The following is a 20,982-nucleotide window of genomic DNA, read 5'->3' as shown; positions in this document are numbered from 1 at the left end:
GCAACTCGCAATTGAATTAGTGATCTGGTGACTCGATCACCTCTTCGAGTTGAGCTCGAGGCCAAAGTTAATAACTATGCTCAAGAGTGTTCATTTAACACTTCTTTTTTTGGATTACGCTTCCGTGTCAAACACATCAAGAAAAGATTGAAGATGCTCGAGTGTTGGTCTTTGGCTGTGTTTGATATTCTTGCTTCTTTCGCGTGCTTTTTAGACTTTGACTTAAAGACATCAAAACAAAGGTGACATAACAAGTCCAACATAATGGCATGTTCAAGGTACAAATCTGCCATCTAGCAGCAAGCCTAGGAATCATTTTCAGATGTGGTTGCAATTTTATTTTGCAGCCATCAGCTCAGTCGAGAACCTTATTTCTCTAAATTATGAAATTCTGAAGACTCTCAACCCACATTATATCTCAGAAAATTGTTGAAATTCATTCTAATTCATTCCATTCCTCAGACTGCAACTTAAAAGAGGTGTTCAATAATGCCACTTTCAAATGAATTTACATATATGAAGTGAAAATCTTCCATGTCACATGAAATTGACGAAGGAACTACACCTTTTGACTAATCAAATCCTTAAGCCTCCACCTACCTTTGTTTTCAAAGGGCATCATCAGTAAAAAGATCCAACATTGTCAAATTCTTCAACTCTTTAACCTGCCTTTTTGGCCAGTGAGTGCCACATTATCTTGCACGTGAAAATGCAACCTAAGAGTGTGCCTAAACTTGTGCAACCACGTGTGGGATGTGTTAAGCAGCCAGTTTGCATGAGTTCCCCCCATGCATGGGGACCTCTCGTGCCATTTAGGAAAAATGTATGGAGACTAAGTTCACCAGGTCAGCCCTTTTTCTTCTTTTCACTTTCATTCTGGACACCATATTGGATTCTACAATAATATCTCTACAAGGGAACAAAATCATACTGGAAAAGAAGACATTTAAGACCGACAGCTAGTGCAAACATAGTGCGGACTAAGATTCAAGTTTGTAATGCCATTGTTCTTTAAGCTATAAATAGGTGCCCCTAGCTTGAGAGATCCACAAAAGCAAAAATTATTCCCACAAGAGAAAAAAAAGTTGATTTTGCTCTAATTAGAATGGTGATTGTTAAGAGCAAGAAAGTTTTTCCCACCAAGTTAGATGTCAAGGAAGATGCTTTTGACGATAATTGGAATGTTATAATTTTAGCAAACGAAGGGGATGGTGACGACGACGACGACGATGATGATGGCGGAGGTGTAGCACCAGCAGCATAATTACAAGATCTTCGGGTGGAAATGTGGTGCACTTATATTCTCTACAGAGTATTAATTGAGAAGATTATGTTTAGTACCACATATTTGTAGTATCAATCTTATGCTAGATGGAAATGAAGGGAGGGAGGGAGGGAGATAGTTTCTATGTTCTTTAACTCTCTTCATTTAGTTTGGAAGGGGACAAATTACTTCGTAATTTGTTGGCTTATATAGTATTTGGTAGCAGTTAGTCCTACCGGCTGTATCCTGTCATTCCTACTGGTAATGAGACAATATTATATTGTTGGATTTAATTACTGATGTGTGTTTTATGTTATTAATTACTCCATTAAGTTCTTCCTTCTTGAAACCAACCTCCTTTCCTGTGTTTGCTTGTTGGTTTAATCTTTCTTTTGAGATATTAAAATTTTATTAACATAATTTTAAGTTCTCCATTCTTCATTGTTCAACAACATTAGGCTCAGTAGCCTACAAGAAATTTCAAATGGCATCCAGACTCTACGGCTAAGCTACTAAAGTACTCTTTACTAGAGAACATATATACAGTACTCGTGCAGTATTTTTGCCTAGATTATAGACTTATTTGCACAAATTGATTCTATGATGATCCAGATTTATCTGGCATGATATCAGAAGAAAAGACACAAAATCATAATCTCTTTAACCTAGCTCACTAATTTGATTTGTTTCTTGTGTGTACCAAAAATGTTTCTAGTCAAATTACCTACATTAACTAATTACTTGAGTCACGTTTAATGTATTTGCTGCTATTAGTGCAAATATTATAATGAAATTATCATTTTTTTATTAAAAAAAAAAACTAGTTAGGTAAGGAACTTAGTGGAAAACAAACCTGAAACTTAGGGTTTTTTTCCCCTCTGAGGGAGACTGAACTTAGCACTTTGGTGAGCTGTTTATGTTAAATTCCAAAATTGAAATGTATACAGTAAATGGAGGGGATGAAAACAATGGATCGAGTGTTTCTCATGCTATGAATGGATAAAAAAAAAAAAAAAAAAAGTTTCCGGGTGTGTCTTACCGTCATTAAGTTAAAGAGGGGAAAAAATCCACAGAATTGATATCATGTGCTTGCTTTAATTCCTATGACTATTAGAAGGCATCGGTATGCTTTACAGAAAGTACTGTTAAATCTAATATCTGCTGTGGTACAAATTTCCTGACTTAGCTACATCTTTGCCCCTTTCCTTTCTTATGCTGGTCTGCTTCCTCTTCATTTTCATAGAATGTTGTACATTTTGGACTAATCCCACGAGCCAAAAGAACAGTTGATTTTTCTGTAATTAGAATGGTGATCGTTAACAGAAAGAAAATATGTTGCACCAGCAGCATAATTACGAGAAGTTCTAGGGGAAATGTGGTGCATAAACATTCTCTATTAAGTGTTTATGCAGCAGATTATGCTAGTACCATATATTTGTAGTATGTATTTTGTGCTAGATGTAAAGGGAGAGAGTGAGTTAGTTTTTGATGTTGTTGGACTCTTAGTTTTTTTCTTTATTGCGAATCAAACTAGAGTCCAAATTTCCGATACTTGTATTTCTTATTTTCTTTACTCTTCTTTGTGTCAGATTGATTCCAAAATCCAGATTTATCATGCATGTAATCAGAAATATTAAAGGCTAATAAAATCCTAATCTCTTTAATCTCACTCATTTGATTTGTTTCTTCCCAAATTAAATACATTAGCTAATTAGCAACGGAAACTAGTCGGGTTACAAGCCTGAGACTCCGGTTTTTTTCCTTTTAAAGGGAAACTGAATTTAACACTTTTTTTTAAAAAAAAATTTTTGTCTTGGGTAAGTAGGTTGGAATTTTATTGATATAGGACAATACAATGCATAAAAGTTTCAACCAAGGACGAACTAGAAGTCCAGATTTTTGGGGAGCGCAAAACTAGTGAAGATGTACATCTGGGGGGCACCCTTGCATTTGCATAAAAAATTGGGATGCAAAGTCTAATATTTACAATGATATAAGTGGAAACCTTTAACATTATAGAGGGATATAGGAGGATTTCAAAATCTTGGGGGCAAAGTCTGATTTCTACAAGGATATACATAAGGATTATTAAAGGATTTCTGAAAGTCTTGGGGGAGCAGCTGCCTCCCCAGCCTTGCATCAGCCAGTGGATTTGCATAGGGATTAAGTTTTGGATTAAGCCCACTTTGCATGCCATAACTTAATTACCAATTCCAATTTGCATCACGAGCTTTAGCTTTGGACAAATTGCACCATATAGCTTTGAGATCTATCCCATTTTGGCCCAATCACAGTTTAGAGAAAATTGACAGAATTTCTGCATATGAACAACAACAAACATCGACTAAAAACATTCATGAATTCCATGAAAAATTATAAAGGGGATCTTCTTGCCTTTGGCTAATACCTTCATTTGATTTGACAAAAATTTACGGTTGATGATCTAGATAGGGTTTCAAGTTCCAACTTGATGACTTCAAGCATGAAAGACAAGGGAAAGTGCATTTGGGATGTGGAGAAAAAGTGAAATGTGATGCTAATACTTCATGCTGTAAACAAGAACCTGGAGGAGTATGTTATGAATTTGGAGAATCAGTAGCACTAATGAAGGCCATTAATATGCCAATGTTAACTGCCAGAACAAATTTTTATTCCTTACGGGGGGACAACTTTGCCTATCTTTATAATACAGAACAATTTTGCAATTAAGTTATTCATTCACATATACAGAAATTGGAGCTGCAAAAATCTAGTTCTGTTAGAGGTCTCAGGAATAGGGTAGGTTGTAGGTATGAGTAAAGAATTGAGATGCATCAAATAAATTACCACCATAATACTTGTAATCTTCATTTGGCATGTGTATATATATGTTACTTGAATCTTGTTTTTGGCAGACAAAATGACAAATTCATGAGTGGAAAATCGAGATGCATCAAATAAACACCACCACAAAACTCATGCTCTTCATTTGCTACGTGTGTGGCATGCATAAATAAGGATGCAATATCTCGAGTTTGGGGCATGTAAAATTCCTTGTGATCCATATCAAATTATCAATACAAATGTCCGCCTGTGGATAGAAACTCGAAGCGTCACTTTTGCATTCCAGTACGACTTTTGTGCCTTATGAAGTAATGTCAAGGTTAGAGGTTAGAGGCTCTTATGAAAACAAAGTCATAATGCATAAGGAGAAGGTGTCATGTGTATATATATATATATATATATGTTAGGAAATTGGATTAATTTCTTTTAGGTAGAATTCTTGTTTTGTGTGGAAGTAACTAGTTTTCTAATTGGTTTTAGTTACTTGAAATAGTAGCCAAGGAAATTTCTATTTTGTTTAGGATTAGAAGTTATTTCCTATTCTATATAAGTCTAGAAATTAGAATTGGATTCCTATTGTTATTTGGGTTTTTGGCCAAATAATATTCTCTATAAATAGGTGGGTTGGCAGACTATAAAGAGACACATAAGGGCACACAAGAGGCGACATGTAGCCTTATACATGGGTGGTAAGAGAGGGTTCATGGAAGATGAGAGATAGTATACAAGGGTTGGGATTGGGTTCAAATTGTATTCTTGTATAGGGTTTTCCTCTCATAATAAAGAACACGTTTTCTCTCCGTGGACATAGGCTCAATGGTGAAGTCGAACCACTTTAAATATTGTGTGTCGTTTATCTTTTATGCTTGTGGCTTGTTTATCATTAAATTGTTGTGTACTTGATATCTCAATAGTTATTTGTTCCGCGCTTGGATCCTAACAAGTGGTATTAGAGCTTGGTTGCAAAATTGGGCTGCTCACAAGCACTTGAATCTCAACAAATTAAATGGTTGGATCAAGAGCTTGATTGTTCAAGGTTGGATCCTAGTTAACTATTGAGATCAAGTAGATTGGTAGTTATTGCCAATTGAATAATTTAATGAGTGATATCCTTGTTTCAATTGCTTGACAAGAAACATTGACGGTGAAGGATGGAAAGTCGACAAACATGGAGATACTTGACAGTGAATCTAGACAGGTGATTCAAGGGTCAAGGAAAAGGTGGAGTCCAATGTTGATTTTGGACATAAATCGGTGGAGACTTTCTCACAACTCCAACGGTTGATATTTTATCCCGGTGGCTTTTAAATTTCGGTTATGTTTTTGGGTGGTGTGGCACGTGTCCCAAAGAACAAAGAGATCTAATTTCATGCGCCAGAAGATTCTGACAGATACGAGTTTTTCGTGTTAGGTGGAGTCTTGGAAACCACACGCGCGTGGTGAGACAGTCCTGAGGGTGGGAAGAAATATAGTGATTTTACCACTTGGTTGCTTCAATGGTTAGGATTAGAACTCACAGAAGGGGATTCCGGATTGCAAGTGGTGGTGAGAAGAAATCCTGCAAAGGGAGATAGTGAATTGAGGCACCTTCTCACGAGTCAACTGGAGATTGGACTCGAGATAACTACACATGTTCATCGGGGTAACTACACATGTTCATTTTGCCGATTGAATCAATTTGGTACCAGGACTGTATTGATTCGGGTGTATAGTTCGATACCATATTATTTGGTAATTGAAGGCAAATAGTTGCTAAAAGAAATTTTTGCCAAGGTTGAGATTTGTTAGGAAATTGGCTTAATTTCTTTTAGGTAAGATTCTTGTTTTGTGTGGAAGTAACTAGTTTGCTAATTAGTTTTAGTTACTTGAAGTAGTAGCCAAGGAATTTTCTATTTTGTTTAGGATTAGAAGTTATTTCCTATTCTATATAAGTCTAGAAATTAGAATTATAAGTCTTGGCATACTACAAAGAGACACACAAGGGCACACAAGAGACGACATGTAACCTTATACATGGGTGGTGAGAGAGGGTTCTTGAGAGATGAGAGATGGTATACAAGAGTTGGGATTGAGTTCAAGTTGTATTTTTGTATAGGGTTTTCCTCTCATAATAAAGAATGAGTTTTCTCTCCGTGGACGTAGGCTCAATGATGGAGGCGAACCACGTTAAATATTGTGTGTCGTTTATCTTTCATGCTTGTGGCTTTTTATCATTAAATTATTGTGTACTTGATATCTCAATAGTTGTTTGTTCCACGTTTGGATTCTAACAATATATATACACACACACACGAGATACCTTGGCTGTGCTTGAAGTGGGATAGAGGTACATATACATATATATATATATATATATATATATATATATATACATACTAGAAGGCGTCATACATATATATATACACATACACACACACTGGAAATGGGACGTATTTCATACTAATTTATACTAGCATAACATTAGGTCAAGGATGATTTTATGGTCTTAATAAGGTATTTTAATACTAATTTATTATAACCAAACGGTCGAAGGGTATGATACTTAAACGAAACTACAGGGACGATCTCTTTTATACATGGAAAGCTTTTTTAGTCAAGTAAGTAAATCTTTGGAGTCCTCAGCTTTATTATTGAAGAAGTTGGTCTTCGAGCAACATCGGGCGGCATTATTGTGAAGCTGCACTGGAACCTCTGTTCGAGGGATTTACAGGGCCTCCCTCCCCTCCAAAGGCAGCAGTTTATCTTGTGGTAACGATCGAATGGAATAGTGTCCGGGCTCAAATCGCCGTAATCAATCGTCCTGCCTAGAGGAGGATTGCAAACTACTGCTGAGCATAGCAAGGATGCAACGAGCAGCACAGCAACCATTCTGGTCCATGTTGCCATTCTCACGATGTATCGATCGACAAAGTGATGATAGGACAAAATGCAAACTTGTGGCTGATCGAGAGCTGAGAATTCAGGCATTCATAATGTATAGTTGCTTGAAGCTATCTAATTGTTGGAGGGGTTTTTGCATGTATGTATAGATATATATATATATATATATAGATATATATATATATATATATATATATGCATAAGCTAGCTTCTGTTGAGAACAACTTGGTCTTACGAGAATCTCAGGGTGCGTTTGATAAAACTGAAGTCATAACTGAAATTTGAAATTTGAATTCATTAAATTATTAAGTACTAAATCTGACATATTTGAATATATATCATATTAAGTGATAAGTTAATAGTTTATAACTTATATTTTTGGGAGGAAGTTTTACCTAGAAAATTCAATACTACTTAATTAATTCAGATGTTCAATATTTAGTTATTAAATACGTCTGAACATATTAAGATTTGAATTCATTAAATTTAATTGTGAAAGTGGGTTATCAAACAAAGTATCAATTTAATGAATATATCTACAGGTTGAGCTGTGTACTATATTTCAAGCCTTTAATGTCCATAATTTTGACAATTTATATGCTAAGAGAATGGGTTTGTTATTATCATTCTTATCTTTTGAAAGGAGATGCTTATTTAGATCAAGCATGCAAGAAGCCTGAATTAATCACAAAAAGGACATGTCAGGCATGCTATCCTAAAAGGAGAAAGAAATCCTGAAGAACATTTAAGAAGTTTAGAAGTTTTTCCAAAGGAATTCCCCGAAGAAAGTTTCATAAAAGATGGAAATACTTCAAACGAAGATAAAAAATGTTCCGAGGAAGAAAGGGAGACAAATGTTACATCAGTGGAAAGATTGGGCATTATGCAAAAAATTGTCCACAAAAAGAGATTTGGTGTAGTTATGTTCGCAAACTGTTATATTCGCAAAATGTGTACAACACATTTTGTCTTTTCCCCAAGGTTTTCCCCAAGGAGTTCAAATCTTTATTATTGATGACATCCCATCTGAAAAATGGGAACAAAGATTTCAAGATTTTCATATTGACCTTTATGACCTTATGAAATATTCTCGAACAACCTTTCTCTTGTTGTAGAGATTATCAAGAGACAAGAATATAGCTTGTTTGATTTGTCCAATTGACATCTGCAAAATAGAACCAAACTTATTATGTATATAGAATTCAGTTCCTTCTGCAAATTGTTTGGGTAAAGAGCTCAAAAAAGCTTGTTTAAGATTTATATCACTCCTAAAGAAAAGAATAATTGAATCATTTTCTTGAAATGTTAATTAAGATTAGGAAAAGGAAACTCGCTTCATCAAAAATCAAATTGAAACCCTTAGGATTACAGGTGAGATTCCTAAATTTGATGTTGGACCAGTTGCACCAAAGGTAAGTCTAGGTTTTGGTGTTATTCCCATTAGAAATTGGCCAACTTCTTTCTATTTTGGTGGTGTAACTTCACCAAATCTTCTTGTTTCACAAAGACATATCACAACAAAGGTCATAAAGAAAAGAGTAATATATCCCAAACTGTCATCTCTTGACCTGACGATTAACAATAGCATAAGACCAAGCATGTAGAAATTCAAAAAAACTATCAATCTTACTCTGGTACATATCTATTAACATAGAACAATCTTCTTCATTACAGTCTTCATAAGCACAATAATGTTGACCTTGAAAAATATTATTGCGAATATACCTATACCATGCATCATAGTTGTCAAATAGGTGCAACCACTCCATATTGGCTTGGTATTCATGGATGATATTCATGAAATTGCTTTGGCTTTTGAAAGGATGAAATATGTTTTCTCCCTTAATCACAACAAAGGTCTGGCTCTGATACCAAACTCCCCTACATATTCCCCAAACTTTCTCGAGCCTAACTGCCATATCTCTCTTATGGACTTACAATGCTCAAAGGACTTTAATGGGACATCTGGGTTGCAAGGACCATGCCTACCTTGTTGGATTAGGATTGGAACTAGGAACTTTAGAAAGCCATGCTATAGATACAACAAAAGATTTTTGATCGGAATGGAATTCTGATCCTTTTCATTTATGAGCAAACCTATTTATACAAGTAATAAGTGACCTTTCGGACATTTGAAAATACAAATGACTCTTCAAACTTGACTCTTGACCCTTCCATAAAGTAAAGGCTAAAGTAAATAAACTTGACTCTTCGAAAAAGTAAAATCTAAAGTTTAAAGTAAAAGACATATCATCTTTTGCAAGGCATACAGATCTCTAGATGAGTTCCGATATGTAACAACGAACTGTTCGATTTTTTATTTTTTTTCACCCTATGTGATTAATTGTTATGAGAACGTAAACTTTATTGGGAAAAAAAGAGATAATAATTACATAAATGTCAAATCCAGTCAAGCAGCATACTAGTGGTGCAGAGCAACTGGATTATGGAGGGATACGAAGAAGTCATAGTGCTTAGGACTTGGATCATCTTTTAACTTTCTTATCCTACTTGTCCCTCAAGTAAAATTAATTGTACAATAAAACACGCCTATTATCACGAAGTCAACAATGGGGATATATATACATACATACATTTATACATATATTCATACATATATATGTATTTATACATAATATATATATATATATATATGCATACACATACTTGTGGGAAGGATTATTCATATCCACCTCCTCGGAAGTTTGGTCAATTTAGAAAATTGATCCTTTGTTTGAATCAATTATTGTAAAACTCCTCGAATAGCAAAACAATTATCGATTAGACACTTCGGGTCAGTTTTAACATGAAAAACAGGATAATTCCCCTTTGTACTTTGAATTATTTATATTCTGTAACCATCTATAATTAATGACTTATAAATTCACTGAGGGCAGTGAATTTAGGTTTACAACTGATAAGACTGGGTCATGGTTGATGTCAGCGCATCCAAGCTGTTTGACTAGATGCCAACTGATGTGGCTCCGTAAAGCGGTGAGGGGTTCAAGATAGACAAATAAGGGACCACCACTTGGTGTAGCTTTTCATCTTTTTTCTTGTTTTTTAAGGGTGGTTTAAAATACCATTGGATTCGTTGGAAAGATCTTTGTGCTCCAAAAGAGGAGGGTGGGCTTGGTTTTAGATCGCTGGATGATATTTTTAATGCCTTTTCTATTAAGCTATGGTGGAGGTTTCGACAAAATGCGTCTCTTTGGGCTAATTTTATGATGGCCAAATATTGTTCAAATGCGCACCCAGGTATGGTTGTTCGTTCGGAAGGGGCCTCTCATACGTGGTGTAGGATGTTACATGTTCGGGACATTGCTGAACAACATATAACTTTCATTATCCACTCTGGGGACTCTAATTTCTGGTTTGATAATTGGTTAGGTTCTGGGCCTTTGGCTATGCGGTTAAGGAGTGTTTCGGATCACAAGGTTTCTGATTTTTTAGTTGATGGCAGGTGGAATTTTCAGTTGCTGGGTTTGTGGGTACCTCCATTTATTATCAACGACATCCGAATATTCTCTCTCCCTCAAATTGAGAATGGTGTGGAAGATTTAATGATATGGGCTCCTTCTCAATCTGGAGTTTTCACGCTGAGCTCAGCTTTTAACCTGGTGCAATCACATAAGCAAAGGTCATTTATGTTCTCAAAAGTTTGGCACCCACAAATTCCTTCCAAAGTGTCTGTTTTTCTTCTTCGCTTGTTGCGAAATCGATTACCCATAGAATCCACGTTATGCAAACTTGGTATTTCGGGCCCATCAAAGTGTTTCTGTTATGTCTAGGCTAATGGTGAGACTTTGGACCATGTCTTTTGCAGTGGACAGGTAGCAGTTTTAGTTTGGAATTTCTTTGGCTCTGCTTCAGGTGTGCTTAATTTAGGTGGCTCTGTTCGGGCATATATTGCAGGTTGGTGGTATAGCGCACCAAGAAATGGTTTCATTTCATTTGTTCATTTTATTATACCTTCTCTGATTTGTTGGAATATTTGGAAGTCCAGAAACTCAGCACGTTTTGAAGGGAAACTTCTTTCTCACGTCACTATCTCTGAGTTTGTTTTTGACAATGTGAAGGACCTTTTTAGGTTACAATTCCCTGGGTACCCATTTGCTTCCTCAACATGGATGGAGTTTTATTCTTCGCTCTCTTATATTCATAAGAAAGTCTCATTTATGATTGTAAGGTGGTGTCGGCCACTCTTGGGTGTATTTAAACTTAATACTGATGGCTGTTCAAGGGGTAACCCAGGGAGGGCAGGTGGTGGTGGTGGGATTTTGCGTGATGATGGAGGAAATTTCCTGCTCGCTTTCTCCTCTTTTTTTGGGAATGTAACCAGCATTCAAGCTGAGGCGCTCGCTCTTCTCTTTGGAGTTAAGTTGTGTCTCTCTCGTGGTTATGTTAACTTGCACATTGAAATGGATTCGTTGGTTCTTGTTCACATCCTAAAACAGGGATCTAGCTGTCCATGGAGTATTTATACAGAGGTTAAATACCTTCTAAAGTTTTCGTCTAATTTTGTTGCAATTTTTCATTGCTTTCGGTAAAGTAATCAAGTAGCCGATTCTTTAGCAAACATGGGATGTGATCAAGGTTTCAATACAACATATCATCAGCTTGTGGACCTCCCTATGAAAGCTCGTGGGGCGTTTCGCTTAGATAGAATAGGCCTGCCTTCAATTAGGAAATGTGTTCAGCGTGGATGAAAAGCCCAGTTCGAAATTCTGCAGTTGAGCCTTATTTGGTTGGCCGTCACATTCTGTTTTAACCATGCAGTTGTTATTAAATTGTCTTCAAACTGTCGTAAAAAAAAAAAAAAGGATTAGAAGCCTCTACCGTCAATATTAGTAATACTCCTTCTGTCTCAATTATTTTATCTTGTTTCGGGAATTCAATTTTTCAAAAATAATAATTTAATTGTAATATTTATATTTTTTTCAATTTTATCTGTACAAATTCAAAATTTGAATTTGAATATTAACATGCATATGATTAGAGAGAATGATGACTAAAAAATACTTTAACTTTCTCAATAGGACAAATATTTTGAAATATTCCAAAATGTAATTCAATGGGATGGACGGAGTAACAGGGTACAATATAGACACTGCAAAAATAAATATAAGCACTAAAATAATAGATATAGACACTAACATAATAACAGATAAAAGTACAACAAATTTTCTCCTATTGAAATTTATGTTAAAAAATCTGCTATAATAATATCTACGTTACAACGTGCTGCCACCACTTAATCGTTTTCTAGGTCCATTCCAGTACAACAATGAAAAAGAATGAACCCACAATGTCGTTAGTAATTCATTTTTTCTTTTGGGACATTGGTTGTCTTGCCAGTTACTCTCGTATCATGTGTGATACTAGCGGGCAATTCCTACTCAGACATATAGGCCATCTGACTAGTCTGAAATTTGCATTTGTTTCAAAGCCAATAATGGTATATTATTTCTAAACTGAAAATGAAATATAAATTCAAACATGATGTCGTAAATTCAATTAATTTGTCTAGCCCACCTAAGACCACTTTAATTTTGCACAAGGCCTGGTCAATAAAGATATTACCAGCATTATATTTAATGTAATAGAACCACTTATCTCACAGTCAAATAACATAAAAAGTTCAGGAGATTTGATTTAATGATTAACGTTGAGATTTTAGAAATTAAAAGTTTTGATCAAATCTCCCAAACATTGTTAAAAAAAAAGACATATTTACTCAAACGTTGTATGGTCTTTTTTGTAAACGAAATCTAAGTCACGGTCTCTAATGAAATGCCTTCAAAAAATTAATTTGCTTGATAATATGAATGCTTAAGTTTTCGTATTCTTTTTAAATTATCAATAGCACTAATTCAGCCTCCATTGACATGATCGTCTCTGCAACCTTAGAGGGGATAAATGCCTACGGAAAGTACTTGGATAGGAGTTTGGATAGGAGTTTATTTGGATGATTTATTTGAAATAATTACTGTAGCATTTTTTGTGATGTGATGTTTGTGAGATAAAAAGGTAATTGGGAAGATAAAAAGATGATTGAGATTTGTGAAGCAAATTATTATTTTTTCAAATCATTTCAATCCAAACACATTTTGATCTACATAACAATGTGAACAGTCCAGATTCCGTATTCGGTTTTGCTGCCAAGGAGCTAAATATATGCCACGTACAATTGAATTGTGTGTGTGTCTTATTTCATTAGGTTGGATATTAGGGAGTCATACTAATTGTAAAACTTATTATGGATGCCAAATTTTCTAATTCTCTCATGATGGAAATATCAATTTTAAGTTTTAATTCTTAATTTATTTGATGCCTTGTATTCTCATCACTAATTTACAAGCATATAACCTTTTTATGTCCTAACCACAAGGGTAACAAGTGAAATACGGTAATGAAAGAGAAATGCCTACATACACAATGTGGTGTTTCAGTTTTGAAAAGTTACTGATTTGGCTACTCTAATCTTCTATCAAGTAAACTATCTATTTTTTCACCAAATGGATGTATTTAATGTTTCTTTTTTTTTTTTTGGTTTTTTTATTCTTTTCCTTTTTTTTGTAACAATTAATCCTTGTTAGTATGTATGCCTTAAAGTTAAGGGTTTTGTTGATTTATTTTTACAATTTATGTATGTTGATGGCGTTTATCTTATTAATTATACCTTTTTTTCAATTAAATAGATAAAGTTTTTAGAATAAACATATATCTCGAATTATAAGTGTTGTGATATTGAGATGTATTTAACTAAGGTTTAATCTTAAAGAATCTCTAGTCATAGTATTAAAAGATAAGACACTATTATTACGGATAGAGTAGTACATATTATGTTCCTTTTTTTTTTTTTTAAGGAAGTAGTAGTTTTCAATAATTATGATGTAGTGACATCAAAACTAGTTATGTGGGTATCTCATAACATGATCAAGTTTATTAGATTTATCACATAAAGAATATAGAAGATTTACCTTATTTATTATCCATTTTTTAATTCCTTGATAATCGTGTGTACAAATTCTGCATTCCTTATTACCTCTTTAACTAATTTATCCCCTAATTTATCCGACAAAATAGTTAATTCAAAAAGCTTGCAAAGGTAGAGAAAGGGGGAGACAAAGGATAACATGAAAAACTTTTGAAAGGTCAAGAATTATGATATTATAAACTTTTGGTTAAAATCTATGGTACAAAATAATGATTTTAGAAAATTTTGAGGGGCGGCTGCACCCCCCCCCCCCCCCCCCCAAAACCACCAAAAACACACAAAACAAAAAAATCCGTCATTGTCCTCATGCATGCCTTTAACCTTTAACCTTTAACAACAAAAACATAATAATCACAATAGGATAAAATAATTAAAAGTCGAGAAGTCGTAAAGGCACCACGTTTAACTTTATTACGAAAAGGGCAAGCTTCATCTTGGGCCGTGATGGCTCTTTAACATAAACCTCTTCGGCAACGGACGAAGACTCTACCGAGAATAAAACTGCGCCAGCCACACAAAACTGGACTTCTAAACCATATTAGGATAATTACACAAAAACCACCAAGATTTTTTATTGGAATATAAAATTTTTGGTACTGGTACTACTACTATATAGAGCAACTTGAGCGAATTGATGGCTAGCTATGGTGCTAGTAGTTGCTATCGGGGAAATGGTAGCGACACCCCAACAAGCTTTGAAGACAGTGGCTGGTCTACTAAAATTAACCGTCATTATTTTTTGGTGGAACTTGGAATTGGATCTTGCAGTTTTACAACTGGGATTTTCTATAGAAGGTCTGCGAATTGAAAGGAGGGGACGAATAGTGGAATGGAAATAAGGACGTGGCATGTTTGCATTTTGTTTCGTGCTTTTGTGTATTTTTTTTTGTCTAGTTTTTAATTATTTTGTTCATTTGAATGTTTATATTGCATGATCTAATCCAGCATTTCAAAAATACCCTTGACTGACTGTGCGACAGAGATAAAATAGGTGGTGCCATCATAGAAGACTTACAAGGGAATGGAAAATATAGTTGGAGGACTAAATTGGTCAAAGAAAAGCATAATAGATTAAATTGGTTTTAGTGAAAAAGTTTGCGGACAAAATTGACAAATTTCCCTAAAATCTTTAATTGATTCAATGAAATTAAGAAATTAGAAACCAAATTAAAAATTTTTAATTAAATGTATAGGACTAATTAATAGTTTCCTCTTACCTATCTTTATTTTGTTGTTTGAATAATTAAAGAATTTTTATCCAAATTTATTGAGTTTTTTTTTTTGTAACTTTTTTTATAGTGTAAGTGAGAGGGATCGAACTCAAGATCTCTCACTTACACTCCGATCCCCCGAACCACCCAAGCCATCCCACCCCTTCCAAATTTATTGAGTTATATTCTAGTATTAATTGATTGTGAAGCTTATATTATGCGACTTTAAATGATTGACAAAAATGACTCTAATAGATGACATTGTAGTAATGTATCTTTGAACGGGTTTATGGATTATTAAGTCACATAATCGTATTGTAATTCAACTTTTGTAATCAAAAGAGATTAATTCAATGAAATAAAAGGTTAATGATGGCAAGGATCTAAAGATAGAGTGAAAAAAATAGTTGCATGTTTTCAATATTATAGAGGCACATTATTTGATAGTATTAATCCCTTATCTTCTATTGTAGTATAGTGTAAGAAGCGGCAACCAAATACAATACTCAAATTCTATCATGTCTATAAATGCCTCTTTCAAAAAAATTGGGCTTTGTTGGGATATTTAATGTTCTCGAAATGAATTGTTCCCAAAGCTACATATGCAGCAACAACATTATAAAAAACACCCAAAAATAACAAAAAGACACCCAAAGAAATAAAAAAAAGAAAAGCCCCAAAAATACTTAAAATGACATAGTATTACACAAACATCAACACCCTCTCCACCACTATTTCCATACCTCTTTACTCCCTTTCCATCATCCTTTCCCTTTTTATACCTCCATCTCCACCTCCTTTAACTTTGTCGATTCATTGTCATCGACGATAACCCCTATGTTGTACATTGCTATCCCACGACAGCTTCAGCCCTTTTCGTCTTTCTATCCCCCATTCTCACTCTTTTCCCTTCTCCCAGCCTATTCTTCCTCCATCTCCATCTCCATTAGTCTTCTTCACGACTACATACCCTATTCCCTTTTTCTTTCTCACCAACTTTGCTCTATCTTAAATCCCTCTTTTTTTCTCCCTTTTTCTTCTCTTTATTTTCTGTCCTCAACTAGATCTTCTCCAACCATTAATTTCATTGTTTTTCACCTCCCTCTCCCTCTTTTACAATCAAATGATCACCATCTATTTTTGGTACCAACTCTATATTGTACCAACTCCATCCCTGACATTATTCTCTCTCTATTAAACCCTTCTTACTACTCAACCCTCCTCCCAAACCACGCAAATTGTCCAATGCTTTTCCTAGTCATTATTGTTCACTACCTATTTGACCATTTTTGGTCAATTTTGGGTAAATTTATTTAGTCCTAGAGAAACCCCTAAACAAATTATAAAATGCCATATATATGTTGTTTTGAAACAAAACCCCATTCATAGATTTTCAGATTGGTCAAGTCTTTAACATCCTCTTCTAGATGAGATAAGGTTAGTAATATTTTTTTATTCCACTTAATTACTGTAAATTTGGTAATATTATTATTAGTCATTTCATTCTATATAAAAATAGATTGTCTTATTGATTGTTTGTTTATGAACAAGATTTGTATCAAATTGTGCATGTTAGACATGATTGTGAACATGTATTTTATTTTATTTTTTATAAATTTAGTAATACTTTTATAAAAGTACACTGGCAAAGAAGGTCGTGCTAGGACATAATCTGGACTAGAAAATTTATTTTGAGGTGGCATGCATTAACATATCTATGCTTTACTATATTACATAGAGTTTTTTCAAGTTGTTTTTGGGGCAAAGGTTTAAATTTATAAGAATATTTTTTAGTATTATCAATCTCTTAAGGATAAGAGATCTAATTTATTAAGAGTTGGGGGATGGTAGCCCCTCTTCGTTAGGGTGTTTAGAGATTGGATATTAAATCAGCCAACTAAATGGCTAATTTGATTTGGATCATTCATCTTTTGATCCATAATGAAATTCTCTCAAAGTGCACATCCCTTTTTAGCTATCAAATCAAGTGGATGTTCAATGTGGTCCATCTAGTCATTTTCTTTAATTCTATAAACTTCAATAAGTAAATTGGCATGAAAGTATGGGAGGGGATGAGGTTGGACTATGTGAGGAAGAGGGGGTGGCCAAAAAGGGCAGGAGGAGGAGGGTAGAAGAGAGAGAGAGAGAGAGAGAGAGAAGAGGGGAGGGTAGCTCCTTGTGGTTGGTGGTTGTGATGGGTGATTGGAAATTTTTAACAAATTTATAAAAACTACTCAAAAAATTTTTAAATTCTAAGAACATCTCAAAATACAACTTTATAAATATTGAATCCAAAGGAACCATTTAGAGTAAAAAATTTTCACATACACCATTACAGTAAAATTTTTAAAAAAATCTCTAAAAACACCTAACCCATACTGAGCGTATCATGAAAAATGAAGTTAGACATTGGAAATGAGTAAAAGGAGATCAAATTAGCATAGATTACTAGTTTTGGTGTTAAGTTTATTGTATAAAATGAAAAATAACAATGAAAAATACTATGCCAATTGGATCGAATATCTATAGATCACAAAATATATGATTCACATCGGATTAACAAAACCTTTCAATATCTATGTGATATGATTTGTATATGATCTAGCAGATCAAATATTCACAAAAAGTGGATTGGATTATGTGATATCTAACCATTTTGAGCACCTATTCTCTTAGTCCCCTAGTTCTGTCTATGGACTAGAATTTATAGCTTGCGACATAGTTTATGGAAATAGTTTGCAAAAGAAGGATATTGAAGTTCAATGAGGAAATTAAATAGGATAATGTATGATCACATTATTTTCTAATGGATTATACACATAGCCACCCATAATATATTTATTAAGTGTAGGTACTTTTTTCATTAGTAGGTATATATATTTTCATATAGTGTAGGTAATTTTTAACATTAGTAGATATAGATTATAATACATATGCAAAGAAAAAAAACTAAAATTTGAATAAAGAATATGTATCATCCACACCTCCTAGTGTAAAAGATTTTCTTTACATTGGCAATTTAGGTAGTAGAAAGAGGTGTGTATATATACATATATATATATATATATATAGTCTCCTATAAAAAAATATGGTGAGTTTTGGTGGTTAAAAGTGTAAATAAAAGTTGATCTTAATGTTTATGATACCCAAATCACTCTTATCACCAATAAATAGATAAATTGCATTGCATTTCCTTAATAATTGATAAAAATTATGCTAACCATTACAAAAATGAACATTCCCTTGAGTTGTGATGAATTATACCAACAAAAGGTCAAAACTTATCCCATTTCATCAATAATTAATATCAACTCAATTATGCTAAAATCTACAAAGATAAAAACATTCCTTTAAGTAATGGTGAATTGAACCAAACATGTAGAATAAATTTTATTTACAATATATCCAAGTTTATAGAGTACTTCAAACATGAAAACAAAAAGGGTAAATTACATATAACCTCACTATAATTTTGCATAATGCTAGATGATCCCCTTAAAGTTTCATAATAACCATATGAACCCTATGTGATTTTATATAAAGTGAAATATAGACAGAATACAATATCAATCACGGCTATTGAATGAGATGCGCTCTAAAAGTATGTGTGATGGATCTATGATATCCACATGACCCCTCTATGATTTCTATGAATATTCTACATAATCCTCTTATGACTTTATGAAAGGTGGGTAAACTCTTATTTGATTTAGGATTTAAGTAAGAGTACTGCTAGAATTTTAACTAATGACATTACTTAGGCTATCCACAAAGTTAAGTGACCCAAATTGGAGTAATGGAATTTCAATATAAGTTAAATTATGTTACAGTTGCAGTAGCATTATAAATTATTTTACAATCCATCCTTAACCAAAAACTAAAGAGAAAAACTCATAAAACAAATAAAAAATGCATGTAGTGATATGAAGGAAAACAAATAATCGTTCAAGAAGATGAAAATTTTAACTCAAATGACATAAAAGAGAATATTTAAGTCACCCAAATTCAATAGAAAGACAAAAAAAAATAAAAATAAAGGATGCTTGTTGGTTGTGCAATTTTGTTGGTCAAAGTAGATGAAGTTAAAAAAAAATAGAAATATTAAATATCATTATATTTTTTTTGTCCAAATTACATTTATTCCTTTAAAAATTTTGATTTCTTAATATCTTGATGGGAAGAAAGAAAAAAAAATCCAAAGCACAATGTTCATGTGCAAAGCGTGTGCTCCATTACTAATACATATATAAATATACAGATATGTATACACACACACACTCATATGTATATTTATATTTGTATGCACATAATACACGTTTATTCTTATCCTATGTAATAAGTGCCCAACATAATTATTCTAGTCATATAACATCTTTGGATCTATGGCTTTAGAGGACAAGCTTTATTATTGATATTTCATATATGAAAATTTTATGTATGTACTTTGGTTATTGGAAAGTTTATATGATGTGTTTCATTCGAGTTGTCCCAACACTTTGAGCATCATAACTTGAACTACAAGCCAAGGTAGGATTGATAGCCTATGAGAGGAGTTTTACCTATTTAAGCGACATTTAGATTTAATAAATATAGCAATAAATTATTTAACTATTGCTATTATCTACTTGCAAGATATGGCTAAATGAAACAACTGGGGAATTTACTTTTGGCCAAGACAAAACAAAGCCCTTCAAAAGTATGTTCCTACCCACTTTTGTTAGTGCGGGCATGATTTTCCTAATGAGGGGGTGATTCATGTTGCTAATGAAATGGATAGGCTACTAAGGGAAAGTGAAACCTAGTGTAGAGAAAACAAACGAACTTTTGAGAAATAGGATTGCTGTTTTGGAGGAAAAGAAAAGGATGTTGGAAGCAGACGGCAAAATTGCATGCTAGGAATCGAAACTTCGTCACCATTGGGAGGAAAGTATCATAAATTGAACACTACTCTAAGGATAATTATTTTACAATCCATCATGAACCAAAAAAAGTAAAGAGCAAAGCTCACCAAGAATAATAAAAAATTCATATAATGACATGAATGAATACAAATAATTTTTCAAGGAGATGAAAATTTTAACTCAAGTGACATAAAAGAAAACATTCAAGTTATCCAAATTCAACAGAATGACAAAAACAACAAAGGATGCTTGTTTCTTGTGCATTTGTGTTGGTTAGGGTTGGCCAAGTCCAAAAAAAGTATATAATGATATAAATATTAAATATAACATGAATTTTTATCTCAATTACATTTATTCCTTCAAAAAATTGATTTTCTTTATATTTTGAGAAAAAAAGGGAAAAAATCTGAAAGCATCAGGTCCACATGCAAAGCATGTGTTCCATTACTAGTACATATGTAAATAAATAGATATATATATATGTTTACATTTAATACATGTTTATACATGTATTAAATGATATAAAAGAAAACATTCAAGTTATCCAAATTCAACAGAATGACAAAAACAACAAAGGATGCTTGTTTCTTGTGCATTTGTGTTGGTTAGGGTTGGCCAAGTCCAAAAAAAGTATATAATGATATAAATTTTAAATATAACATTAATTTTTATCTCAATTACATTTATTCCTTCAAAAAATTGATATATATATATATATATATATATATATATATATATATATATATATGTTTACATTTAATACATGTGTTCCATTACTAGTACGAGCACGCACACTCGTACATTTATATATGTATACATTTAATACATGTTTATTCTTATCCTAACCAATAAGTGCCCAAAATAATTATTCTAGCCATATAACCTCTTTGGATCTATAGCTTT

General features: G+C 33.3%; 1 long non-coding RNA gene across 2 annotated transcripts; it reads right to left on the bottom strand.

Annotated features, from left to right (window-relative positions):
- Window positions 1–6,581: 6,581 nt before the first annotated feature.
- Window positions 6,582–9,028, bottom strand: LOC113722720 (uncharacterized). Of its 2 annotated transcripts, none has more exons than XR_011814017.1 (2): window positions 8,693–9,028; window positions 6,582–7,241 (listed from the first exon to the last, which is right to left on the bottom strand). It is a non-coding gene; the product is annotated as an uncharacterized lncRNA (long non-coding RNA). The 2 variants fall into 2 exon arrangements; XR_003456802.2 differs by lacking the exon at window positions 6,582–7,241 and adding an exon at window positions 7,432–8,132.
- Between the last annotated feature and the right edge of the window lie 11,954 nt (window positions 9,029–20,982).

This window comes from Coffea arabica, chromosome 5e (assembly GCF_036785885.1).
Source record: "Coffea arabica cultivar ET-39 chromosome 5e, Coffea Arabica ET-39 HiFi, whole genome shotgun sequence".
NCBI lineage: Eukaryota > Viridiplantae > Streptophyta > Magnoliopsida > Gentianales > Rubiaceae > Coffea > Coffea arabica.
This window is presented reverse-complemented; position numbering and strand designations above follow the sequence as displayed.